A 22,058-nucleotide genomic window follows, 5' to 3' on the forward strand; every position below is an offset into this window, starting at 1 on the left:
CTGAGCTTCTTGTCTGACCACTGATTACTTAATATGACTTTATTAATTTTTTTTTAATTTACAACTCTAAAACGTTCTCGCCAGTCCCAAATAGACCCAGTGGGCCTAATGCTTTCAGGAAATAATAGATTTATTGCATCTGCTCTAAGCAAGGACTCTGAACATATACCCAGGAAGTCCTGACTTGTGCAATAAAGTACTTCATAGTTGTTCTTGGTACAAGTGCACTTGTTTGGGGTAAAACTAATGAAATGTTCATGGAAATTATTAGACTTCTTGGCACACTTCACCTGGTAGTTACTGAACAAGTTACATTATCAAGGTAAAACCAAATGATATGTTCAGTCTGTTATGAAAGCAGCCCCCAGTCAGGTTTCACATGAGCTTCCAGCTGCATAATCACCTTTGCTATTGCTTCTCTTCCTGGGCTATAAAGGAATTGAGGACTCATTGCATCATCTGACATGTTAAGGAAATGAAACAGCAGAAAAGTGTGCAAAGTGGGAATTACACAGTTAGAAGAGTTTAGCTTCAGCATTTTTTGAAGGCATCCCTGACATCACTGCTGCTGTGCAGGTTCCTTCTACATGTGCATATATGATGTAGCAATCCTAATGATTAGTGGGCTATTAGCAAAGAAGAATTTTGTTCCAAATGCTCCCTTGAGCATTGTCTGTTCAAAGGAAGGAAAGAAATAAAGAACCTGGTGAAGCAGACTGAGCTTTGCCATGCAACATAAACTACTGTTTTATAGCTATCAGTTTAATAAAGTTGTTCTGAATTTCTCTGATTTTTCTCTGTAGTCTTTTTAAGTCCTGATAACTGAAAGTTTGTGATGGCTCTCTTAGAATAACTGGTGTGATTTGGCTGTAGAAATATCCTTATTTGCTATGGGAGAGGCAGCAACAGACCTGGTAGGATCCGGTACATCATGACCTGGGTCCTGCTCAGCAGCGTTCAGTGCTGCTGGTATGTGAATGATTAATTAATGCTTAATAAGAAACTAGTAGAGACCATGCATGACAAGAAACAGCCCTAAAGCTGTTACAGTTTTACAAAGCATCAACAAGTGTGAGGTTTATTATGTCACTCTGTGCAGTTGTGTTATTACAAAGCAGGTATGTTAAGGTGCATTAAGGATGAGGTAGGACCATCACAGTCTTGTGCTGACGCTGGAATGAAGGATGCAAAATCTTGATGCTGTGTTTTGTGTCAGCACAGTGCTGTGCAACCCTTAGGACAGTCTAGCTCAAGCTTGGATTATACATTTCTCTTTAGGTTTCTCATAATTCACCTTTCTGAGTGATCAGCATTTATTTTCTTAAAGTTACTTAAAATGCAACTTCATATTTTTCCTGTTTTCTGTATTTGATGCCATTGTTCAGTTCCCATTGAATCTGCAGAAGCTGTTGCTGTGTTTATGAGGGTACACAGCTGAAGTTGCTCAGAGCACAGGACACTGGCTTTACTGCAGGCAGCACAGGGAGCAGTGCATTTATAGATCCTGTTGCACCTATCCTGTCCAGTTGCTGTTGTGCTGTGTGAAATGAAATTTGTTTTCCTCAAAAAAGGATTAAATTCTCTTGTACACAGCATGGCATCTGAAGGGCAATTTCATAATACACAGAACAAAATTAACTTTGCTCTTACTTGTAAGAGAGTCATACATTTACTTCATAGCTGTATGATAACAGCACCTGGATGATGCTCAACAAAATCAAGGCCACAGCATAGTAAAAGATGCAACATTTCAGAAACAAAACCTACTACTGTAAGTAGAGCTGTATAGGAGGGGAAAATAGTTTGATTTTAAAATAAAATCGATTTCACACACTTTCATCTACACTCTCATACCCATGTATCTACACAAACACACCAAAACCGTATCTTGAAGTGGTGTGTCTGGTATTCAGTCACATATGGCAAAACTTGCAAAAGTCAAGGGATGCAGGTGAGTAATAATAATGCCAGTGTACATCTGGTTACAGTGGGATTAGGAGCAAGCATTGGCCAGGCTGTGCCTGTGGGTGTTGGGGCATGCCGGGGCTCCAGGTCGCCTTTGTTGCTCAGGAAGGAATGAGAAATATTCTTAATTAAAACAAAAGGAGGGAAAAAAAACCCAAACGGTTCTTTTATACACATTCACCTGCCCTTGTGTTTCCTCAGATTTACTTACAGAGCCAGGTTAATCAAACCCCAGGGATTAAGTTATCTTGAATCATTTGGGCATGAGTTGGGAAGTCCTTGGCTGAGAAAGAGAGCCTGCAGGCCTGAAGGGGCTCCACCTCTTGCAGAAGGGCTGTGAAGGACTTTTTAGGTGTGAATTCTTCCCCCAGGGCAGCCCAAGCCACAGAGTCCTCCAGAAATCTGCTCACTGCCTTATGTCTCATCCCTTCTTGATCTGTTGTTGCTAGAGTATCTTGATTTAGGAGGGTTGTTTTGACACATCTGGTGTAAACACATTAACGTCTAAATTCTAGAAATAGTCATATCCATCCAGAAACTGGGTGCATAGGTCAGGCATCAAGCAGTATCTTTCCAAATAGGATTTGAAGCATTTGTGTGTCTGTGGATTCTATCAGTATTTTCAGTAAGTTCATTTCCAAGAACTGAGTACACAGTATTTTTGACACAATTATGCGTGTGCTATCTCTGTGGAAGTGTCAGACTGATACACTAACTGAAACATTTAGAAAGCAAAGAACTGTTTTAATTTGCTAGTGATAAAGCCATCACTTTTCTTTAATAGAATCATGTCCTCTGTGGAAGTGCAGGTGCTGGTTCCCTTGACGCCTTTCTCTTGAACCTTTTCATTACATCCTCTCCTGCCTACATGTCCTCTGTCCCTGCACCCTCTGATAAATTCACTCATTGGATCCTGTGAGCAGCAGTTTTCTTTTGGGGGTCAGTTGCCTCTGTGAGCCCACAGAAAGGGTTGTCAGGAATCGTATTGGGTTTCTTGGGGAAACAAGTTGCTGAGGCTGCTCCTGGACTAGCTCACAGCTGTATTTACTAGTGTACACCTTAGTTTGTTTGTTTGTTTGTTTTGGAAGAGCAGTGCACAGCAAAAGAGTGTCTAACTTTAAACTTGTACAATATCTTCTACAACTATGGTTACACTCCTGTCTTTTCAGAAATCTACTGTGCATCCTTTCCCTCTGTGCAGGGTCTTTCACTTCCATGCATGGAGCATGGAGCATGCACATGGATGTCATTGGGGCCAAATCTGCCCCCAGTTTGTGCTCTGTGCACCCCTGCTCCTCTAGGAGCATACATTCCTCATACTTTCTGAGCAGGAAGAAGAGCAGCATTACTTGCAAGGGCTGAAATGTTTTGTTCTCTCTGTTGGGCATTTGCTGAGTAAACATCAAGGTGGGAGTCCTTTGGAAAGACTGGAAGAATCTGTGTGTCCACTGATTGTTTCTAGTGGGCTAAGTTAAATCTTCTTGACTTCTGAATAAGAGCTTCTGTGGAAAGTTAACTGTGATCTGCTTGATAGGCTTGACTTGTAGAACTTTAGCATGTTAACTTGCATTTCTGAAACAAACAAATATGGTATGTAGAGGCCAAAGTAACTAACACAGATCTCATCCTGAAAAATCTAGTGTATTGCAAACACTTTTTATGAAAAACCCATTATGCATTCAAGTTTTCAAGACTGTGCTGTATTAGAAATCCTCTCCTACTTCCATTACATTTCCACGTGTGTGTAATCTATGTGAATTTAGAACCCCTTACAGGAGAGCTGATGGAAGAGGAAAGCCACATGATGAACTGCTGGACAAAAAACATGCTCTGCATGCATTCTGTCACTGTGTCTTTAAGCACTGCTTGCTTGTGTGTCCAAATTACACTTCCCTGCTTAACTGTTCTGCTTTGTATCTTGTACTCACTGTTAATGATTTCATAATAATTATTTCTTGCTTACTTTATGCTCATAAGTATTTCCTTGCTGCCATTCCATCTACAGACGTAGCACAGTGGCTGGGCAGTGTGCTGTGCTGTCACACACATTCAGCCAGGCTCATCTGTGAGTTTTATGCAAAGAGACTTTGGAGGATGCTCTCCTTGCAGGGACTGTGCAATCCCAGAAGAGGGAATGGCAGGAAAACATGACATGAGAAATAAAAAGCCTTTTCAGATCCCATGTTTAATTTGAGAGCTGGCAGTTAGCAAAAGCACCCATTAGCTTGTAAAATATAAAAATGTGCTATGATAATTAGTAAAAACCAAAGAATATGAGCCCCCTGAATATCATTTTAATTAAAATAATTTTTCAGAGGAGAACAGCATTTTAAACACATACTATCTTAGCAGCCCTGAGAGGAATATTAGTAGCAATATGAAGTAGAAACTGACAGTCACCTTTGGAGAAAGAACAGCTCAAATTGGTGGGCACAGTCAGATATGTCCTTTCCAGATCCATGTGGAGCTGTAACAAACTTACTGCCCTACTCCCAGAAGCTACTGATTTCTCAGCTGAGTAATTGAAGACGTGAGCATTTACACTTAGCTGCCATAAAACAGGTTTGCTTAAATCCCCCAGCTGAGGGGGTGCTGATTTCTGATGAGATGAGGTAGTTAACAGCTGTGACCAGTAGCTTGTAAACAGCTCTCACTTGATTGCTTATAATTACCTAATTATAATCTGAATAAATTAAAAAATACACTTCTACTTAAACTGTCATTAACGGATGTCAGAGCTGGGACTGCTGCCTTCTAGAGCAACTCTTCTAAATAACAACAATAAAAAAATCACATTTCTTTTGCTCTCAAACACTGTGAAATCTGTTTCCATAAATTGCAATACGGTGTGTTAAGTCAGAGCAAAAAGAGCTAAAGCCTGGGAAATACTGGCATCTAGAACCAACATCCAAGGGCAGCTAGGATCTTTCATTTGTTTCACCAGAAGTTGGCAAGTCTATAAAAAAAACAACAAGTTATCTTTGTTGTTTGTGATTCTAGGGGCCCCCTAGTCTTCTTTGGACTTTTTCTTCATTTTTCCTGTCAGTCATCAAGGCTGTGGCCTTACAAGCCTTTACTGACTGACTAGTTCCGAGGATGTTTTATTCCTCCTTTCCCAGGGCCCCTGTCTCAGGAGCCCCCAGCTCTGAAGTGCAAGTGTTAGTAGGAAACCTAAACTTAAACAACGTCAGGTTTGTCATGTCCTTGTCCAAAGGGAACCTGACAGCTCAGAGGCTTCTCTGCTTGCTTCCTATGTACTGACCTGCCCTAAAACCTAGATATTTGGGTTGTATCACCACTGGTAAAATAAATCCATTCCTGTTTATCCAGTACAATCTTGTTATACTTTAATAATAATTTCTGCTTTCCCAGTGTCCTCGAGTTTGTTGATACCATGGAAAGTCACTGATAAGATGTAATGAGGTAGTAAGAATTCCACTGTGAGAAAAACCACATAAACAAATAAATCTGTCATTTGTGTATGAACACACAAAAAAACTTCATATCCATTGACTTTTGTTAGCTGGAGGCTTGGGTTGTGCAGTGACACTCCTCGAAGAACCTTTGTGTCAGTGTTTAAATACGATATAAGTACATATATATATTTGTATGTATAAACCCAGCCTTCTGACCAGGAGGATTCTTTGAGGTGACAACAGCTGTAAAGGTTTAAAAACCACATAAGCTGCAGCATTCAGCTCTTTCATAATTGTGAATTCAAGTCACATCTCAGAAATGCTGTTAGGTCATGGTTGCTGAGAAGTCTTGGATAAATCACTGCTGTCAGCAGCTGAGCAGTCCAGCTTGGGGAGGGTTTTTTTTTCTGCTGCCTCTGTGGAGGGAGCTCAGAGTGAGAAAAAGCAGCTGTGAACCTCAGTGGCTTTCTCTGGAACTAGACAAAGCCCATGATGGGAGGAGGAGAGACCATACTAAGAAATATTGGGGGTGTAAGGGGAGCAGTAGTGCCTGAAATACAAGAACTCATTTAAGTCAGTATCCTGGATCTCTGATAAAATGAGGAGGGTGGAGGTTGCTCCAGAGCTGGGCAAATCCCCTGAAGCAGAGAGCTGGACTGCATCCCACAATGCACATCTTTGAAGTTGTGCATACTGAACTGCACTAGTTGAGGGAAAATTGCCATTTATTGGGGATTTACCAAATGTGACATTTCTTAATATGAAAAGCTGATGCCACAGCAAATACAGATCTATGGAAAACTGAGTGAATCATTGCAGCTGTTAATGAGTTTCTGAGGAATCTCCTCTGTGCCTGGTAAGAGCCATTCTTTTATTAGTTTGAGACCACTAGAACAGTTTATCTGCCCTGTGGGTGTTATTAACATATGCCAAGAATATCAAGATGATATCAGGAACACAGAATGAGAAATAATAATTTAGGGACTGAAGTAATAGACTCGGGGGAATATGTGGACTAGTGACTGAATAAAACGGGAAACCAAACATTACTTGGGGGTTTCTTTCAACTCTGCCACATTTAACTTCCCTGTGCATGAGTCTATAATGAAAGTACTCGTGTTTATTTATCTTCAGCGTGTGTCAAACCTTTGTCAGTGGAAGGCTTTATGAAATTACAGTTGGAAATACTGAAGATGTGCAAGGTTTATCATAGTATCTTAGCCACAAATACCTCCATGCACAAAAAGTTACTGTGGATTGACCCTGTTCTATGAATGAAGCAGCCCTTTATTTTGTTAACATGTTGCTCTTTTTTTCAGAAAGACTTTTCATTACCAAAAGAGTGCTTTTGTGAAATGAATGTTTATGAATGAGTGTTTTGAATTATATTTATTCCATACCAGCAATCTCATAGTCAAATGAAGATCTGGCAAAAAACCACATCCTTATGGCTTCAGTCTATGTCATTCACTCGAACTACAGGATTTTTGCGACAGGGAGTATCCCTTACTCTCTACACACCAAATACCTTTCTTGAGCTCTTCCTGTGTTGCTTTAGCATAGTAACCACGTGGAGGATCAAAATGAAGGGATTACAGGAAAAGACTCACTTATATAAAGCCTGCATTACTGCTAGATTATTTGGGCTATTCTTACAGGTAAATTATGGGCTATATGCAGGCAAGTTTGCTGATAATACTTCTAACAAGAACAAAAAGTAAGTGTGACCACAATTTTAACTGCAATGGATTGAGACACATTAGTTTCTTTTATCATATAGCCAAAAAAATCTGTAAAGAGCAGTTAAGACAACAAAGTAATTTTAATACATGGATATGAGAAAAAAAGAAAGATTAATCTCTTCACAATTGAAAGACATTGTTAAAAGTGACAATGGAAACACTGAGTGAAAGGGCATATTATTAGTGACTGAGACAAGCTGGCATGGTCATAACTAGTGTTTAAAAATGGTTCAGTTTTGGAATTAGCTGTGAAGAAACACAGTGAGGGGAAGGAAATCATGTCTGGACCTTATTCTCTAGGTGGGGTATCTGGATTCTCTTTCCATGAGTGAAGTTGTTGAGAACAGAGGTTTTATCATTTATGTCTTCTTATTCAAAATTTATGCTGTTATGACTCTGTAATTTCACAGAGAAATAAAAAATATATTAAAGATTGCATAAAACAGTGAATATTCCTTAAGTAGTTCAGAAATGCAAGACCTAAGCAGTATGTTTTCCATTGAGTTTTGGAAGCCACCACAAAAAAAATAAATAAAAAAAAAATAAAAATTAAATATATGTGATTCTGTTCCATGGGAAATGTGTGATGAAACTCCATTTTTGCCACCGTACTGATATAAAAAACAACCCAGTGTTTCAATAATAGACCATGACAATATGAAACTGTTGCCTCAGAAGCCAGATACAGTTATTCATCAAAATTTAGGAGGCTCACTGAATTTGCTTGTTTGAAAGCTGACTACTGATTTGCACTTATTCTGTCACAAGAACACATCAGACCTCTTAGCTTACTAATCAGCTGAAAAATGAAAACATATTTTATTGTCTAGATGTGCCTTTGAAATACCCTTTTCTATTGTCACCTGACATTTTAAGAGTGTTTCTATCCTGATTTTTTGGGATATGCTCTTAATACCAAAATGACAGAAGCCAGCTGACTACCTATGGAAAGATACTTGATAGAAGTGAAGAGCTGAAGAATATTTATTTAATAGCCCATTGTTTTTACAATTCTGATTTTTTTGCCAGCCTTTTGATTTAAAAGTCAGAAATTCAAAGCCTTTGGTGAGGGACATACTGTTAGCCAAGTTAAGTAAGATTGCTTGAAGTTAAGATGCCTCCATGGCTGCAGTTTCTTCTCCTGGTTCATTTCAGTGTCCACCTGTCTGTTGAAAACAAGAGCTTCTAGTTTCTGAGTGATATTTTTGCTCTTCGCTTCTCTACTGTGGCAACTTGGAAATATAATTTAACATAATGAGTCAGAGGCTTAGTTTCATCACATGAAGATCAGGTGAAAACAGCCATCAATTACACCTGGAGATTTTGTCCCCCTCATCTCTTCGGCTCCTTAGCTCATTTCTTCATTTCATGCAGGGTAAATCACTTTACACCAGATATCTGGAAGCAACATTTGGGCACCACTAATGCCTGGGCTGACTTTATAATAGGCCTACAATTTAAAATACATGTGCAGGTTTAGCCTTTGTTGCATGTCTTTGATAATACCTGCAAGGCAAAGGCATGAGAGCATTCTACATCTGCAGACCCCTCCAAAGAATCAGCTTCTGCTTCGGTAGAGCTACTGATCTCTTGTCAGCAGAGAAGAGTGGTCCTGCTCTCAAAGAGAGGATCATGGTGCTTTATTGCAGATGGGCCCAGGGGAGATGGGGTTTTGGTGAAGTGTTGGAGTTAACATGGCCAGAACAGGAAAGTGGAGGCATTACAGAATGGGCCTGGGACCTGCAGGCATCTTGTTTTCATTGGACATTTCAGAAACACAAATTAATAAGTGGGTTTTTTTTGTATTGCTTACAAGAGAAATTACATAACCTTTCTGTGGAATTGTACATCTCCAAGTATGGCCTAAGTTACAGAAACTAAATGGCCTCCTTAAGGTCTGTGTCCTCGACAGTTTACTTGCAGTGCTTGTTGTTGATTTATACTCTCATGTTTGTCCTATTTTGCAAATACAAATATTTTCTCAGGTATTTAAAAAGCCACATCCCTGTTTTCTGTAAAATATAGCCATCCTTCACCCTTCTAGTTTTACAGAGTAAGGCCTTTAAAAGAATTCTTCTTAAACAAAGCATCAAATAACAAATAAACCACATATCCAATAATATATCCAGCAAAGAGCCTCTTAGTTGAATAAATACATCCATAACATTTCTAAGAATCATTGTTGCATCAAACACCTCATGATACTCTGCCTCTTCCCTCTCCAGCCTCCCACAAAATTTAGTAAAATACCAATAGACTTGACCTAAAGATGAGAATCCTTTGTGTTTGGGAAGTGACACTGACAAAATGAATGGACCCTGAGGGTATAGTCATGACTGTATGCAAGTTTGATCTCAAGCCCTAGAACTGCTCTGGTTTCTGGAAGCTGTCTAGCATGGGATGGGTTCCTGAGCAGGGGTGTGCCCTAGATCTTCCCTGGCAGGCTGAGTGGCTAGTGCCAGCAAGTGCTGTGTTGTCTGGGTGCAATAATGAAGAAGGAATTCAAGTCACATAACAGATTCCTGGGGATGTTTTTCAATTGCTGCAATTAAGATGAACAGACCAAATCAATGTACCATTGTATGGAGATCGCTGGCATGTTGCTCTGAAAATAATACCTGTAGCTTTTAAGTATCAATTATTCTGTGATATGAATTGCACATGCCAGGTCTTATTTAAAAGGCACAGCCTGAAAGCACAGCAGCAGGAAAGAAATGAGAATGTCCCCATTCATCTTAGCTTTGATGTCTAAGCAACAGTTTAAATACCCAGTATTGATTTGCTACAGAAACATGGGAACATTCAGCTAATGATTTTATTTCACTTTAGCTGGAAAGGCTAATATTTGTCAGTTGCCCAATTGTTTCATGTGTGCATGAGTCCATGACAGTGATATGAATAAAATATAATAACAAAGTCATAAAATCAATCCAGGCTGACCACATTCTCTTTCAGTTTCTGAGAATACTTGCAATGAGTTAATGAGGTTAGTAACCAATCACTTCCCGTTTAAAATCGGCTTTAAAATTTATAATATATAGTTATATATTATAATATATAGAGATATTTTTTTTCCTGGAAATAGGAAAGAATACATGCTATAGTTAACTTTCCCTCTAACACCTTTGAATGTAAACACTGCCTCCATATAGCCTAGAAAGTGGGATGCAGAGATGCTTCTTCCCATGTTGCCTCCAGATGCTGCTTGGGTTCAGCACTTTGGGATAAGACTGGGCTGCTTTGGAGGCACAAGCTCAGACTTCCACCCCATGTGCCACTCTATCATCCAAATGTCCCTGCTTGGATCTGTGCTGGCCTGGGTGCAAATTCTGCATTGTGGGGCTTTATGTGATGAAGCAAGCATCTTACTTACTCTCTTACTCTCCACTCATTTCCCCTGGGGCCAGCCTGGCCACCCTGCAGAGCAGGATAGGGGCTGCACAGGGACACTCCCCATGTTGCCTTCATTTCCTACCCCTCCCCTGCTCTGCGTGCCCCTGTGAACACTGGACCAGTCGGATTCCTGTTCCCCTGGGTGCCCAGTGTCAGGGGTGAGGCTGGGTGCAGAAGGCAACAGCAGGTGACATTCTCCCCAGGCCTTGGCTTTTAAGGACTAAGCCTTGCTCCCTGTGCATGCTGTCATAAATGATGGGAAAGTGATGTTGGGGAGGAGGCATTTGTCCCCATCTTATCCTTTTTCCTGTGCTGTTTTTGCTTTGTGTAGCAGGAATGCAGCCTGTGGCATGCCAGAGGCTGCCAGGACACTTGACCCGCTCTCAGTCTGCTGGTCAAAAACCTCTGCTGTGCTCAGCGCCTTGTCAGACATGGTGCTTCAGACCCCTTGTGTGGCTACATGTTTGGAGAGGCTCTGTCACAATGAGGTCCTCGTGTTGATGACACGTCTGGTGTCAGCATGATGCTGGCATCCCACTCACTGCCAGGGACTTTCCAGGGGAGATGAAGAGAAGCAGCAGCTTTTGGGGTGGTACAGCCCAGTAGTGCAGCTGGTTCCCTCCTCCCTGCCCTTCCCGGGCTCTGCCTGCCACCGGCAGAGAGAAATGCCCATGTTGGTGTGCCTGTGTTTCTTTTTTCCCCAGTTTAATGAGGTCATGACCCCTAAGGGAGATGCTGCCCTCCTAGAGGGTGCTTTCAGCCCTGGTGTGTGTAGCTTTTGGTGCCGTGTGGCCAAGCAGGGCTGTGCACATGGACCATCAGACACATTCACTTTTTCTTGTAGTCCTCCATTGAGAGCACTAAAAAAAAAATAAAATTAAAAATCCAAGGAGCACTTTGGTAATTCTTATATGAAAAGCAGATACCTCTAGTTGGTAGCTCATGTCTCTAAATTAAGTCTGTGGTCAGAGGTAATAGTTCCAAGAAGGGGTCTTGTGGAGGCAGATGGGGCTGGGCCCCTCAGCAGCTCTGTCAGTGCCCGACCCCGTGCCAGCACCAGCTGATAAACACAGCAGCTTCTGGCAGGGGAGCAGCAGAGGGAACATTTGAACCACAGATTAGTTCTAACAAAAATGCATCTTTTCTTACTCCTACTCCTTGTATTCTTTGTACTGTGCTTTTGTCATTATATGGAATGGGATTTTTGACTTACTGACTTAGAGACTTGCATGTCTATATTCAGTAAAAAGGGATGAATTAAGTGGCTGTGACCACAGCTTCTGTGCAGCTGAGGCCAACTGCAGCATGGCCAGGAGTCTCTTATATCCGTGGTGAAAGATTAAATTTAGCAAAACGTTTTAGAGCATTAGCACAAATCTGCAGTTATAGTAGAGCACTCTGCCAGTCAGACTCTTGAAAAAGCAATAGCAAGGTATGCACTCAGTTTTTCTCAGAGAACATTACAATTTTCTTACAGTGACAAAATTAGCATTAAGAGCTGGCTTCATGCAGACATTTATATGCTGGCATGAGTCATGAACTTGAAAAGGAGTCTGCCTAGGTAATTAATTTTCTCTGTATTATTGCAGATCTTGTCTTTGCTCATGTATTTATTTCTTCTATAAGGTTACAGTCAAAAATTATTTTACCCCTAACATTTTGGGCTGAATTTAATTTTAATAGTACTCCTCAGCATGACCTCCAATACAGGACATGGTGGAAATTCAGTTTTAAATTCATGAGAGTCTTGTATTTTAAGTACTTGCCTGGAATGAAGGAACTGCCACAGAAGACCGATCCATGTGTGTGTTCTTTTGCAAGTTCTTCCCTGCTTTTGTTGCCAGCTTTAAAATGGGACTAATTATATTCATTGTAAGAATGCCCCAGGAGTTGAAAGTCTTTGTGAAGAAGCCAGATTTCATGATGGCAGAGATTTCCTGATCCATTGCATGTCACAAAGCTGGGATCTTCCAGGGCCAGTGGAAATATATATATGTATGTGGAGAACTGAATCATTTAACTCATTCTTCTCAGGCTATGGCAGAGCAGAAAACAAGCACAGGCTTGTACCAGCACGACTTTTTACAGCATCCATTTTTTGCTTCAGACTGATGTCCCTTCAGAAATCTCATCTAGGAACACTCCTTAAGGTGCTGGGAGATGCCCAGAATCTCAGCACTGCAAAGCCTTTTCTCTCCACATCATTATTGCTCCTCTTGCCAATGCTGTCCTGCAGATGAGGAGAGGTTCGAAATACAGGGCAGAATAAATGAGATCTCACAGGCACCATCCCATCAGGCAGCATCCAGCTGATGCTGAAGGTCACATGAACACTGCTGACGGGCTGATACAAAAACATAATCTGTGCACATGAAGAAAATGAAAAGTTAGTTTACATCCCTGCAAAATTCTCTAGATCCTCATTTAATTGTGCTGGCACAAAGCTGCTGAAGGCTTTCAGTGGCAGTCTTATTACTACAGTTGCAAAATGGCAGCAGATGAAAATACATCCTCTGTGTTGTTGAGAATGTCACTTGGAGTACTTAGCATGCTGAGCCTCAAGAGAACAATACTGAATTTCTGGGATATAAGAAACACAGCATGATAGATTTATGGATTCTAGTGCAACCTTCAGCACCAATGAATACAAATAAAAACACATTTACAGGATATATGCCTACATGACCAAATCCATCCTTACAAAAATACATGCTTTGGGTCCTCAGAGTTGCTGGCTTGGAAAAGTACTTTTCATTAAACTTATTTTTTTAATGCTTGGACACTTATCTCAATTATGTATTTTGGACACTAAGGATTTATTTCTGGATGAAAAAGAAGTGGTTTTTTTAGCTCACTGAACTTTTGAGTAATCAACTGGTTGTCATCCATAGGTAAATGTATTCTATAATTATGATTAATATGGTTTATAAGTGTTACTGTGAGAGTCAATTTGAAATAGCTTGAATACTTAATGTGATAAGAAACTGTGATCATTTGCACAATAATGTAATGTTTTTCTAAAATTTGTGCTGTACAACTTTTTTTGGAACTTGCTTTCCTTTTTGTATGATACTACTTTGACAACAAGAACTACTGAAATCCTTTGGATTATCATAGAATCATGGAATAATTGAGTTGGAAGAGTTGTTTAAAGGACATCTAGATCCAATCCCCTGCAGTGACCAGGGACATCTTCAATTAGATCAGATTACCAGACTCCCATCCAACATGTTCTTCAGTTTTTCCAGGGTTGTGACATGTACTAGATTGCTTCCTGGGCAACCTGTTCCAGTGTTTCACCATCCTCATTGTAAAAAACTTCTTTACATACAATCTAAATTGACCCCCTTTATTTTAAAAACATTGCCCCTCATCCTATTGCAACAGGCCCTGCTAAAAAGCAGATTTCTCCTGGATTTGTTAGTGCCAAGCCTTTTTTTAAACAAGGAAAGAGAAGTGTTCTGGGAGAGATTTCTGAAGAAAAAATAAGGAGTCATGAGCACCAAAGTTCAGCACCACTTGTGCTTCCATGTGAGGTGTGAGCTTGTCCCACCTGCCCTGGGTTTGTGGTAGAACAGAGCAGACCCACTCCCTTTGACCATGTGCTGTGGGCACCAAGTGCTCAGGAGTTAGCCAGATCCCTGATGTCCCACATGAGCCTACTAAGTCATCATGAGCAAATTCACTTTTCAGATTTATATGCCTATGAAGGCATTGCTGCTAGAAAAAGCCTCTTGATGTGTGACTTGGGCTGCTAAAAGGAAAACATCTCAGGAGCAATATGCTCAGAAAAATGCTTGGGAAAAAAACTGTCCCAGCCAGTATACGGCTCAAATGCCAAAGTATGCAGCAAAACCAAGTTAAACAAACTGCAAAATCCATTTCTGCTGCTGATTGATAACTGCTCACTGGGTCTCATGATTTTGTCCTTTTCCTTGGGTTTACTCTTTTCCTTTTTGAGAACCCTTTTCCAAAATCTCTCTTTACCTTAAACCAAACAAGTATGAGAAGCATGGTATCCTTTTTTATTTTTTCCTGGGTGTTGAAAAAAGACAGACCTGAGGAGTCATCCAGTCCACCTTCTTGGGCAAAATCCAGATTTCTGTCCTTGTCACAGGCTTAGCATAAGAATATGGTTTCTGTCTGCTCCATATTGACTCAAATATCTGATAAGTGATGATCCTGCAGGAAAACAGCAGGATGATTAGCTGTTCCCAGTATTCTGTTGTCAATGGGTTGCCTCCCATGATGTCCACCACTATTCTACCAGATACTACATCCAGGAAAATACATCTGGGAAGATACACTAGCTTTAGAGGCTTAGTGCTGAACCTACTTGCAATCTCAAGTAGGAAAAGAAAAAAGAAAAAAGAAAAGAAACTGATAGCATTTTTTTTCTAAGTCTTATTCCCTTTCTTCCTTTTCAATTTTTTTTTTTATTTCTTTCCAATAGTAGAGAGAAATTAGGCTTCCCTGCTCGAAAGCCAAAGGTGAAAACAGCCATGAATTGAAGGTTGAGAAATTTCCCACTGATTAAAAGAATGCATAAATGATCTTTCAGGGCAGAATAAATTAATTGTGTTTTGTTAAAACATATTAAACCTGGTGGGAAATCATTCTGATTCTTGGCAACTGTGCTTCTCTCTCAAGATACCATTTTGAGAGGCTCACCCTTTTTTCTGAAATACTTTCTAGGCCAGACACTAATTCTTCTGCTGGCTTCTATTTATCTATCTCACATATTTATTTTCCTTCCTTTGCTCTGGAGGAAGGGAGTGTCCATTTCAGGTTCTGGTTGCTTTTTCAGTAAACTGTGGGTTTATGCTGTTTGTGCAGCACCTGGCAGAGAGAGGTCTCTGCTCACGCCCAGGACTCTGTTATCACAGCCATGCTGAAGGAATCACACTGCTCTGGGAATGTCACTGGTGCATGGAGCTGGGGAAGGCTGGTGGCTCCATGTGTTTGCAGGTGTCTCTGGCTTCCAGTCAGCACTGGTGAAGTGGTCCTGATTTACAGCTGTGGTCCATTGCAAGGGGGGAGAAAGAGACACTGAGAGGGGTCAGCTCCTCTCTGCAAGGACTGGGAGAAGTGGGAGCAGGCTGTAGGGAAGCACCAGGCATGGGTGCTGGCTTTGTGGGGGGAGACAGCAGCCACACAGACATCTCCCACCCAGTCTGGACCCAAGGACCCTCCTACATTAAACAAAATCAGTGTTTGGGAGGCTGTCTTGGTGCACGTGACTGTAGCGTTGGTCTGCATGGTAAATATTTTAGATAGCTTGAACATGAGAAGTGGGAAGAGAAGATTCTTTTAACTTATTGTATTTAAAGGAAGACTAGTTGGGTAGCTGCCAATAAAGAAAATTTTGCTTCCAGCTTCAAGGGAAAATTTGCATTGCCCTGCTTCCTTTTACATATATATATATATACATATATACATATATATATATATACACACATACACACACACATATATATATACACACACATATATGTATGTATATATATCTCTCTATATATGTGTGTGTATAAATATATATATATATAAAATGTATAATATAACAAAAATGGTCTTATATATGATAGATATAGATATAGATATAGATATAGATATAGATATATGTATAGATATATGTATAGATATATGTATAGACATATGGAAATTATTTTGTTTTGTAATAAGGGTTTTTTTGTTCAGCACACTTCGATGTTTTACCAATAACTTTTTATTTTAACAATAGAATTGTTCTAAGACATGCTATGAAGTTTTGATCATTTTTGATGGCTGTCTTCCTGACTCCTGAATGTGTTATGAACCATTAATGACATCAGTTTGGCAAGAAGAAGTCTTATTTGAGGAGCAGTTTTGAAGTCTCTGAGCTTTCTTGTCTCCACGCACAGCAGTTTATACTGAAATTCTGCAGCACACCCATCCTGGGTACTAGAGGAGAGAGTGTAAAAATTTCAGTCTAATACAGTTTTGTGGAGCAACGTTTGATGCATGACCACACTGAACTGAGAGGAAAAAAGCACAATTTCCTGAATGATGCAGCTGAGAGTTGGCTAAGTCTGAGCTGGATCTTAGGTTGTCTTATTTCTCAACACCATACTTCTCTTCCTTGCAAGTCATATTAAAAAACCCTCACCTTCCTGCACTCACTTTCCCCTCCAAAGGGTATGTGAAGAACTCTGTGTGATGCCAAAAACAATATTAGTTTTTGGAATCAGCTTTCAGGATTTGCTGAAAGTTCTGAAATCAGCACCTCACCTCTCAGACTGGGTGCTTTACTCTCCAGCATCTCACAGGCAAGCAGGGCCTGGGAAAGTTGGTTTTTTTGGATACTCGAGAGACCTGAGTAGAGGATTAAACAGTCTGGAAGCGTATCAAAAGCTTCTCCACCCTGGGTTCATAGCTAGGCCCATCTTGACATCAGAGTCTTTCTCCAGGCTACAAAAATATTTGGGGGAAGTAAAAAATGAGTCAAAAGAAACTTTGAAAAATATCACAGTAACTAAAAGAATACAGTCAATACATGCTAAATAAGGTTATAATTTTTGCTAAAACCTGAGGGAAAAGCAGTGATAACATTGTGAGAAACACTGGAAAAGAAATGTGCACGGGTAGGGAGTGAGCTGTTTGCAGTATTGCCTCGTCCAAAGGCAAGCTATGATCCAGCATAAGGAATTCCTGGTGATCAGAAGCCATGGCCTATGCTCTCAGCTTCAAAACCATGTTCCCTTTACAGACTACAGCACTGCTGTTGTAATAGCATTCAAAAAGCTACTTAATACAACAGAATAATGTTTTTACCTGCATTTGGTGATTTGAAAGGGGAGTTGGTTACTGTGATACCCTTCCTGAGACCATAAGGTCTCAGGATATAATATATATTGCTATAATTTCAATTTACTTTGAAGTACTGGGCTGTGGGGCTCTAGAAGTTGCTTCAGATGTTGTTCAGCTTTCCTTGCTGTGGTCACTGCCTGAGCAGCAAATGGTTGGTGGATGTCAGTACCCACCTCATCGCCTCCGTGCGTGTGAACCAGAGCTCTGACCCGCAAAGAAGTGGTTTCTTTTTAGATGGATTAAATAATATTTGGGTTTAGATGATATTTATGAAGCACCTTGAAGTCCACATAAGATAGGCTGTTCAGGACTATGCATGTGTAAGCAACTTGTCTCTCCTTTTCAGCAGCTGCCTAAGCAAGTTTTGTGATTAAACATTGTGTGTTTTGGACTGTGGCTGCACAGCACGAGTGGTTTGGCAGCAGCTCTGGACGAACAAGTTCCTGCCCCTGGCACTGTGCTTAGGGCAGTGTAACTGGTGTAAAGTGGGGTTTTGCCTTTGATTCTGCTGGGAGGGAGACAGTTCTTGGGCATCAAGGAATTCTGGGTCACCAGACTTATGAATGGTTGAATGCATTTTACAGTGTGGAACATCGTAGAGTAGTGGTACACAGTAGAATAATTACTAAGTGGTCAAACGGGACTGACAGGAGCTCGTCTGGTTAGAGCATGTTGCTAATAATGCCAAGATTGTGGACTTGATCCTTGTGGGTCCCTTCCAAGAGAGCATATTCTGTGACTTGAAAGAAGATTTTTGTTCAGCAAAGAATGCTCCTCCTGCTGCATGGTTGTTCAGAAAAGGCTGGTCCATGTTCCCCAGGGAATGAGTGGGGCTTGGTGGGACAAGCAGGAAAGCAGTGCTGGTGCTTGAGAGAATCCAGCTGGAACCATACCCTGCTCCTGGCCTCCAGAGCTCACACCAACTCAGGGTTTGTGCACAGTGGGGAAAAGTAGTGTAGTGTAGTAGTGTTCCTTACTCATAATAACAAACTCCTCAGTCTCAGATAAGTAGAACACTTCAGGATAAGCTGGACATGGAGATTTGAACCAGAGCATCCTGAAGGGAGAAATACTGCCATTCAGGTCATATAATAAGGGAAATTATCAGCACTTATTCCTGCTGAGATCTCCTCTTTGTAAATGGCTAAGTAAACAACCCAGGGAGCTGCTGGCCATTTTGTCTCACTTCATTATCTAGCATAGCAAAAATCAAATAGAGAGAGTCTTCTGTAAACAGTCAGATGGTAACAGGTTGATATACTGTGGTGAATACAGATTTTTATAAAACAGAGAAAACTTTGCAATGCTTGTCTGTTTTTGAAGCAATCACAAGCTTTTTAATAAAAGAGTTGATATGAAATTCAGGGCTGATGTCATCACAGTGAAACTGTGAATTTAGGAATTAATGAACACCTTTAAATGCCTTTGTATTAAGGGTATATCCATATTTAATTTTGCTTTCATGAATGATCTGGAATTCTAAACTAGTTGATTAATGCAGTTTGTGGAAAGTTGCAGTTTTGAAGCACTCAAACTGCCTTGGAGAGTTCTAGCAAAATCTGCGACTCCCAAGAGGAAATTCAACATCACAAAGTTATGTCAATGAGAGGAAAAAAAGTATCCCAAGACAAATTTTCATCAGTCAAAACCCAGAGAAAAAAAGGTTCAATAGTAACAACGAGGAAGATGGTCTGGGCATTAATGGATAACAAATTAAACACAAAATAGCGTAATTTGCAAGAAGGCCAAGTATGTTCCAGTCAAGGCTCCTTGTGTTTCAGCTGCATCTGATCCAGGTCTACATCCAGTTTTTCCCTATAGGAAAACTGCACAATTTAAAAATTAAGTGTATTAAAGCAATGGCAGATTTTAGTTTCAGGTTGTATACAGTGGGGGTTTCTCGGTGTGTGTATCCCCCAAACGTGTTATTACAAGTCATGGTAATGATTCTGTCTAATGAGTTCTATTTATCCTTTGTCTTCCTTTAAGTCCTCACAGTGATCCTTTTCTCTGAAGATCACAGGAGACACTGGGAATGATCAGAAAACAGTGGGAAGGACAGAAAGCAAATAAGCCACTTCACTGAACAAGGGACAGGGATAACTTCAAAAGTTAGGAAAAATTAAGCTTAAGGCCACTTTTCATGAGAAACCAGGTAGAGCTGGAAATACACAGTCTAAGAGGAGGGCCATGATCACTATTAAATTATTTTAAACCAAAATGTTGGTATTTTTAAAAGTAGTAACAGAACTAAAGGAATTACTGCAGGTGACCAAAGAAGTAAGACAGCAGAGAAAAGGTGAATCAAACAAACCAATGCATTTGGGAAAATATGTAAGACTAGATAAAAAAAAAAAAAAAAAAAAAAAAAGAAAAAAAAAAAAAAAAAAAAGAAAAGAAGGATTTGTATCTCCCATGGAGTTTGATGTGCTAAAAAACAGCTTCGTTGTAAGAGTGATAAGGAAACTTTATTTTCTATGGAAAAGCTGGGCTTCAATGAAACACAATATTACCTCAAAAAGTGCTCACCATACTGAAAAAATAACTTTTTGTCAATAGATTCCCTTAAATTAAAAACAAATTACTAAATGTTGACATCTTCTACTGATAATTTACATTATGCACTGAAACAGAAGCAAAATTTTTTTTTTTTGAAGGTAAAGGTTTTTCCAGTCACCTCCATGTCTGGCTTTGTTTTCATGAACAAGATGTGGCTGCGTAATGGTGCTAAACCTTGGTGGAGATCACATCAGACATCCAAGAGGGCAGAATACCTCACTCTCTGAGAGCTGTAGAGTGAGACACTACACTCTGCAGTGTCCCTTCCTGCAGAGGTGCCTGATGTTAAGATGTTAAGGCTTCCCAGCAGTGGCAGCAAGAGGGAAGAGCCAACCAGGAGCTCCCTTCTTCCTTGCAGCTCTGAAATGTGTGGCAGGAGAGCAGTCTCAATCCCCTATGGCCCTTCAAAACTGTTATCCTTGCAGGAAAGGGAAACTTCTGCCATTTTCTGCCTTCCCTTTGCCCACTGCCCTTGGCTTGTGGAGTAGAAAAATGTGTCTGTGGAAAACAAGGAGTAAAGCTGTGGTGCATATTTTGCTGCTTTCTGTTATAAATCCTCAGTATTTAGACAGCAAAAATAGCTTTAAAGAGCAACAGACACTCTTGAATTCAGGTCTTCTGCAGACTACAAGTTATCTGACTTGCAAACTCTGTAGTGTGGTGGGTTAATAACAGTAGTGTCCAGTTAAAGAATTATCAAACAATTGGGTTTCTTTCCTATTCCATGCTCATAAATGGCAGCAGCCAAGGCATGCATGGGTTTTGCATGTCTGAGCAGCAGTAAATGAGTGGGGCTCTCCAGGAGAATGAGCAGAACCTTCTGTGACAAACCCAAGCATTTGGGAACTGAGGTAACAGAGAGGGTGGTGACAGCAGGGGAATGCAGGGGTGCTGGTGGCCTCTGCAGAAGAGCAGGGATAAGGCTGTTGCTTTGTGTTGTTCTTTCAAAGCAGTAAGCATTTCTCAAGAGAGCTTATTTGCTTTTTTTCCTAAATAGAGGCCTGCCTTTCTTCTTCCCGGTCAGTAAATGAGGTTGGCTGTGGGTGCCAAAGCTGTCTGCAGGCTCTGTCCTTCCTTCCACTCCTCCTGTCCCACTCGTGCCTTCTGCATCTGGCTCTGTAACACAGCTATGGAAGCTTTGCTGCTCCCAATGTGCCTGCTGTTCCCAGCGTGGAGCTCGTGCTGGGGAAGGAGCAGGGCTCACCTGCCCTGCAGTGGCTGTGCCCTGAGGAGGCAGGTGAGTGTCTGGCTGTGAACAGAACTCAGGTGGGATTTGGGGTTCTGGACAGAGTGTCAGTCAAATTATGCTATGCTCTGCCTAGGTCTCCCCATCACTGATGAATTCAAAATAAAAAGTCAGAAGAGATATCCAGCAGAGTGTCTTTTTCTCAGAATATGTGTCTGTACAACAAAGGACCGTGTTACAATATCATGCATTAGTGCAGGCATATGTGAGCTGAGCCTGCACGGATCCTCTGGCTCCAAGTTTAGGAAAAAATTCTTCTTCAAGAGTACTCTTGAGCACTTGCTTTCATTTGTAGATCTGTTTTAATAGCATCCTGATTTCTAGAGTGAAAGGCAAATTAATGTCCTGTGAAATGGGGGCACCAATGAACAGCAGTACTGAAATCTCTGACTACATCCCCTTCAGCCTACTGAGACCTAAAGGCCTCTTCTGCAGAGAAACTTGATCTGTCTAAACCTGAATCTTTATGCAAAAGCTTAAGATTATCATCATGTGAAGTTTAAAACAAATCTGAAATCTAAAATTAAAAACAAATTTCCTCTTAGTATTTGTTCTTATTTATCCTTTTAGTAAAAAAGTCATCTTTACTGATATCACTTGGTCCAAAAGCAATTCACTTTGCAGCTATTTTGTTTTCCTTGCTCCATATTTCTTTTTGAAGACATTTGGCTTCATGGTTCTCCTTTATTTCCTGCCCTTTTCAGGCTTTATTTTGCAAGCAACTCTTTATAGAGGACTTCAGCATTTGTAAACTTTTGGTAGTGTCACATCAAGGATTCTAGTGGTAGCATAGTTTTCTTTTGAGGGACTCCACAGATGAGGTTCCAAACTCCTGGGAGGTGTTGGTACATGAACATAAGAACTGGAATACTGGAGGAGATGAAGAGAGGA

General features: G+C 40.5%; 1 protein-coding gene and 1 long non-coding RNA gene across 3 annotated transcripts in view; one reads left to right on the top strand and one right to left on the bottom strand.

The window, feature by feature from the left end:
* The window catches only part of ARHGAP6 (Rho GTPase activating protein 6), a 318,428-nt gene that overhangs the window by 115,457 nt on the left and 180,913 nt on the right, over positions 1-22,058 (top strand). The window contains exon 1 of one of the 2 annotated variants that reach the window (XM_086880101.1): positions 5,813-6,237. The exons of the other annotated variant lie outside the window; for it this stretch is intronic. The gene's annotated coding sequence lies outside the window, so the exon portion shown is untranslated. Of the gene's footprint in view, positions 1-5,812; positions 6,238-22,058 lie in introns of those variants that run through there. 2 annotated transcript variants of the gene reach the window in all.
* LOC147653995 (uncharacterized) lies at positions 791-4,511 on the bottom strand. The gene is made up of 2 exons (XR_015284208.1): positions 4,366-4,511; positions 791-3,537 (listed from the first exon to the last, which is right to left on the bottom strand). It is a non-coding gene; the product is annotated as an uncharacterized LOC147653995 (long non-coding RNA).

This window comes from Cyanistes caeruleus, chromosome 3 (assembly GCF_971803275.1).
Source record: "Cyanistes caeruleus chromosome 3, bCyaCae1.hap1.1, whole genome shotgun sequence".
Taxonomy (NCBI): domain Eukaryota; kingdom Metazoa; phylum Chordata; class Aves; order Passeriformes; family Paridae; genus Cyanistes; species Cyanistes caeruleus.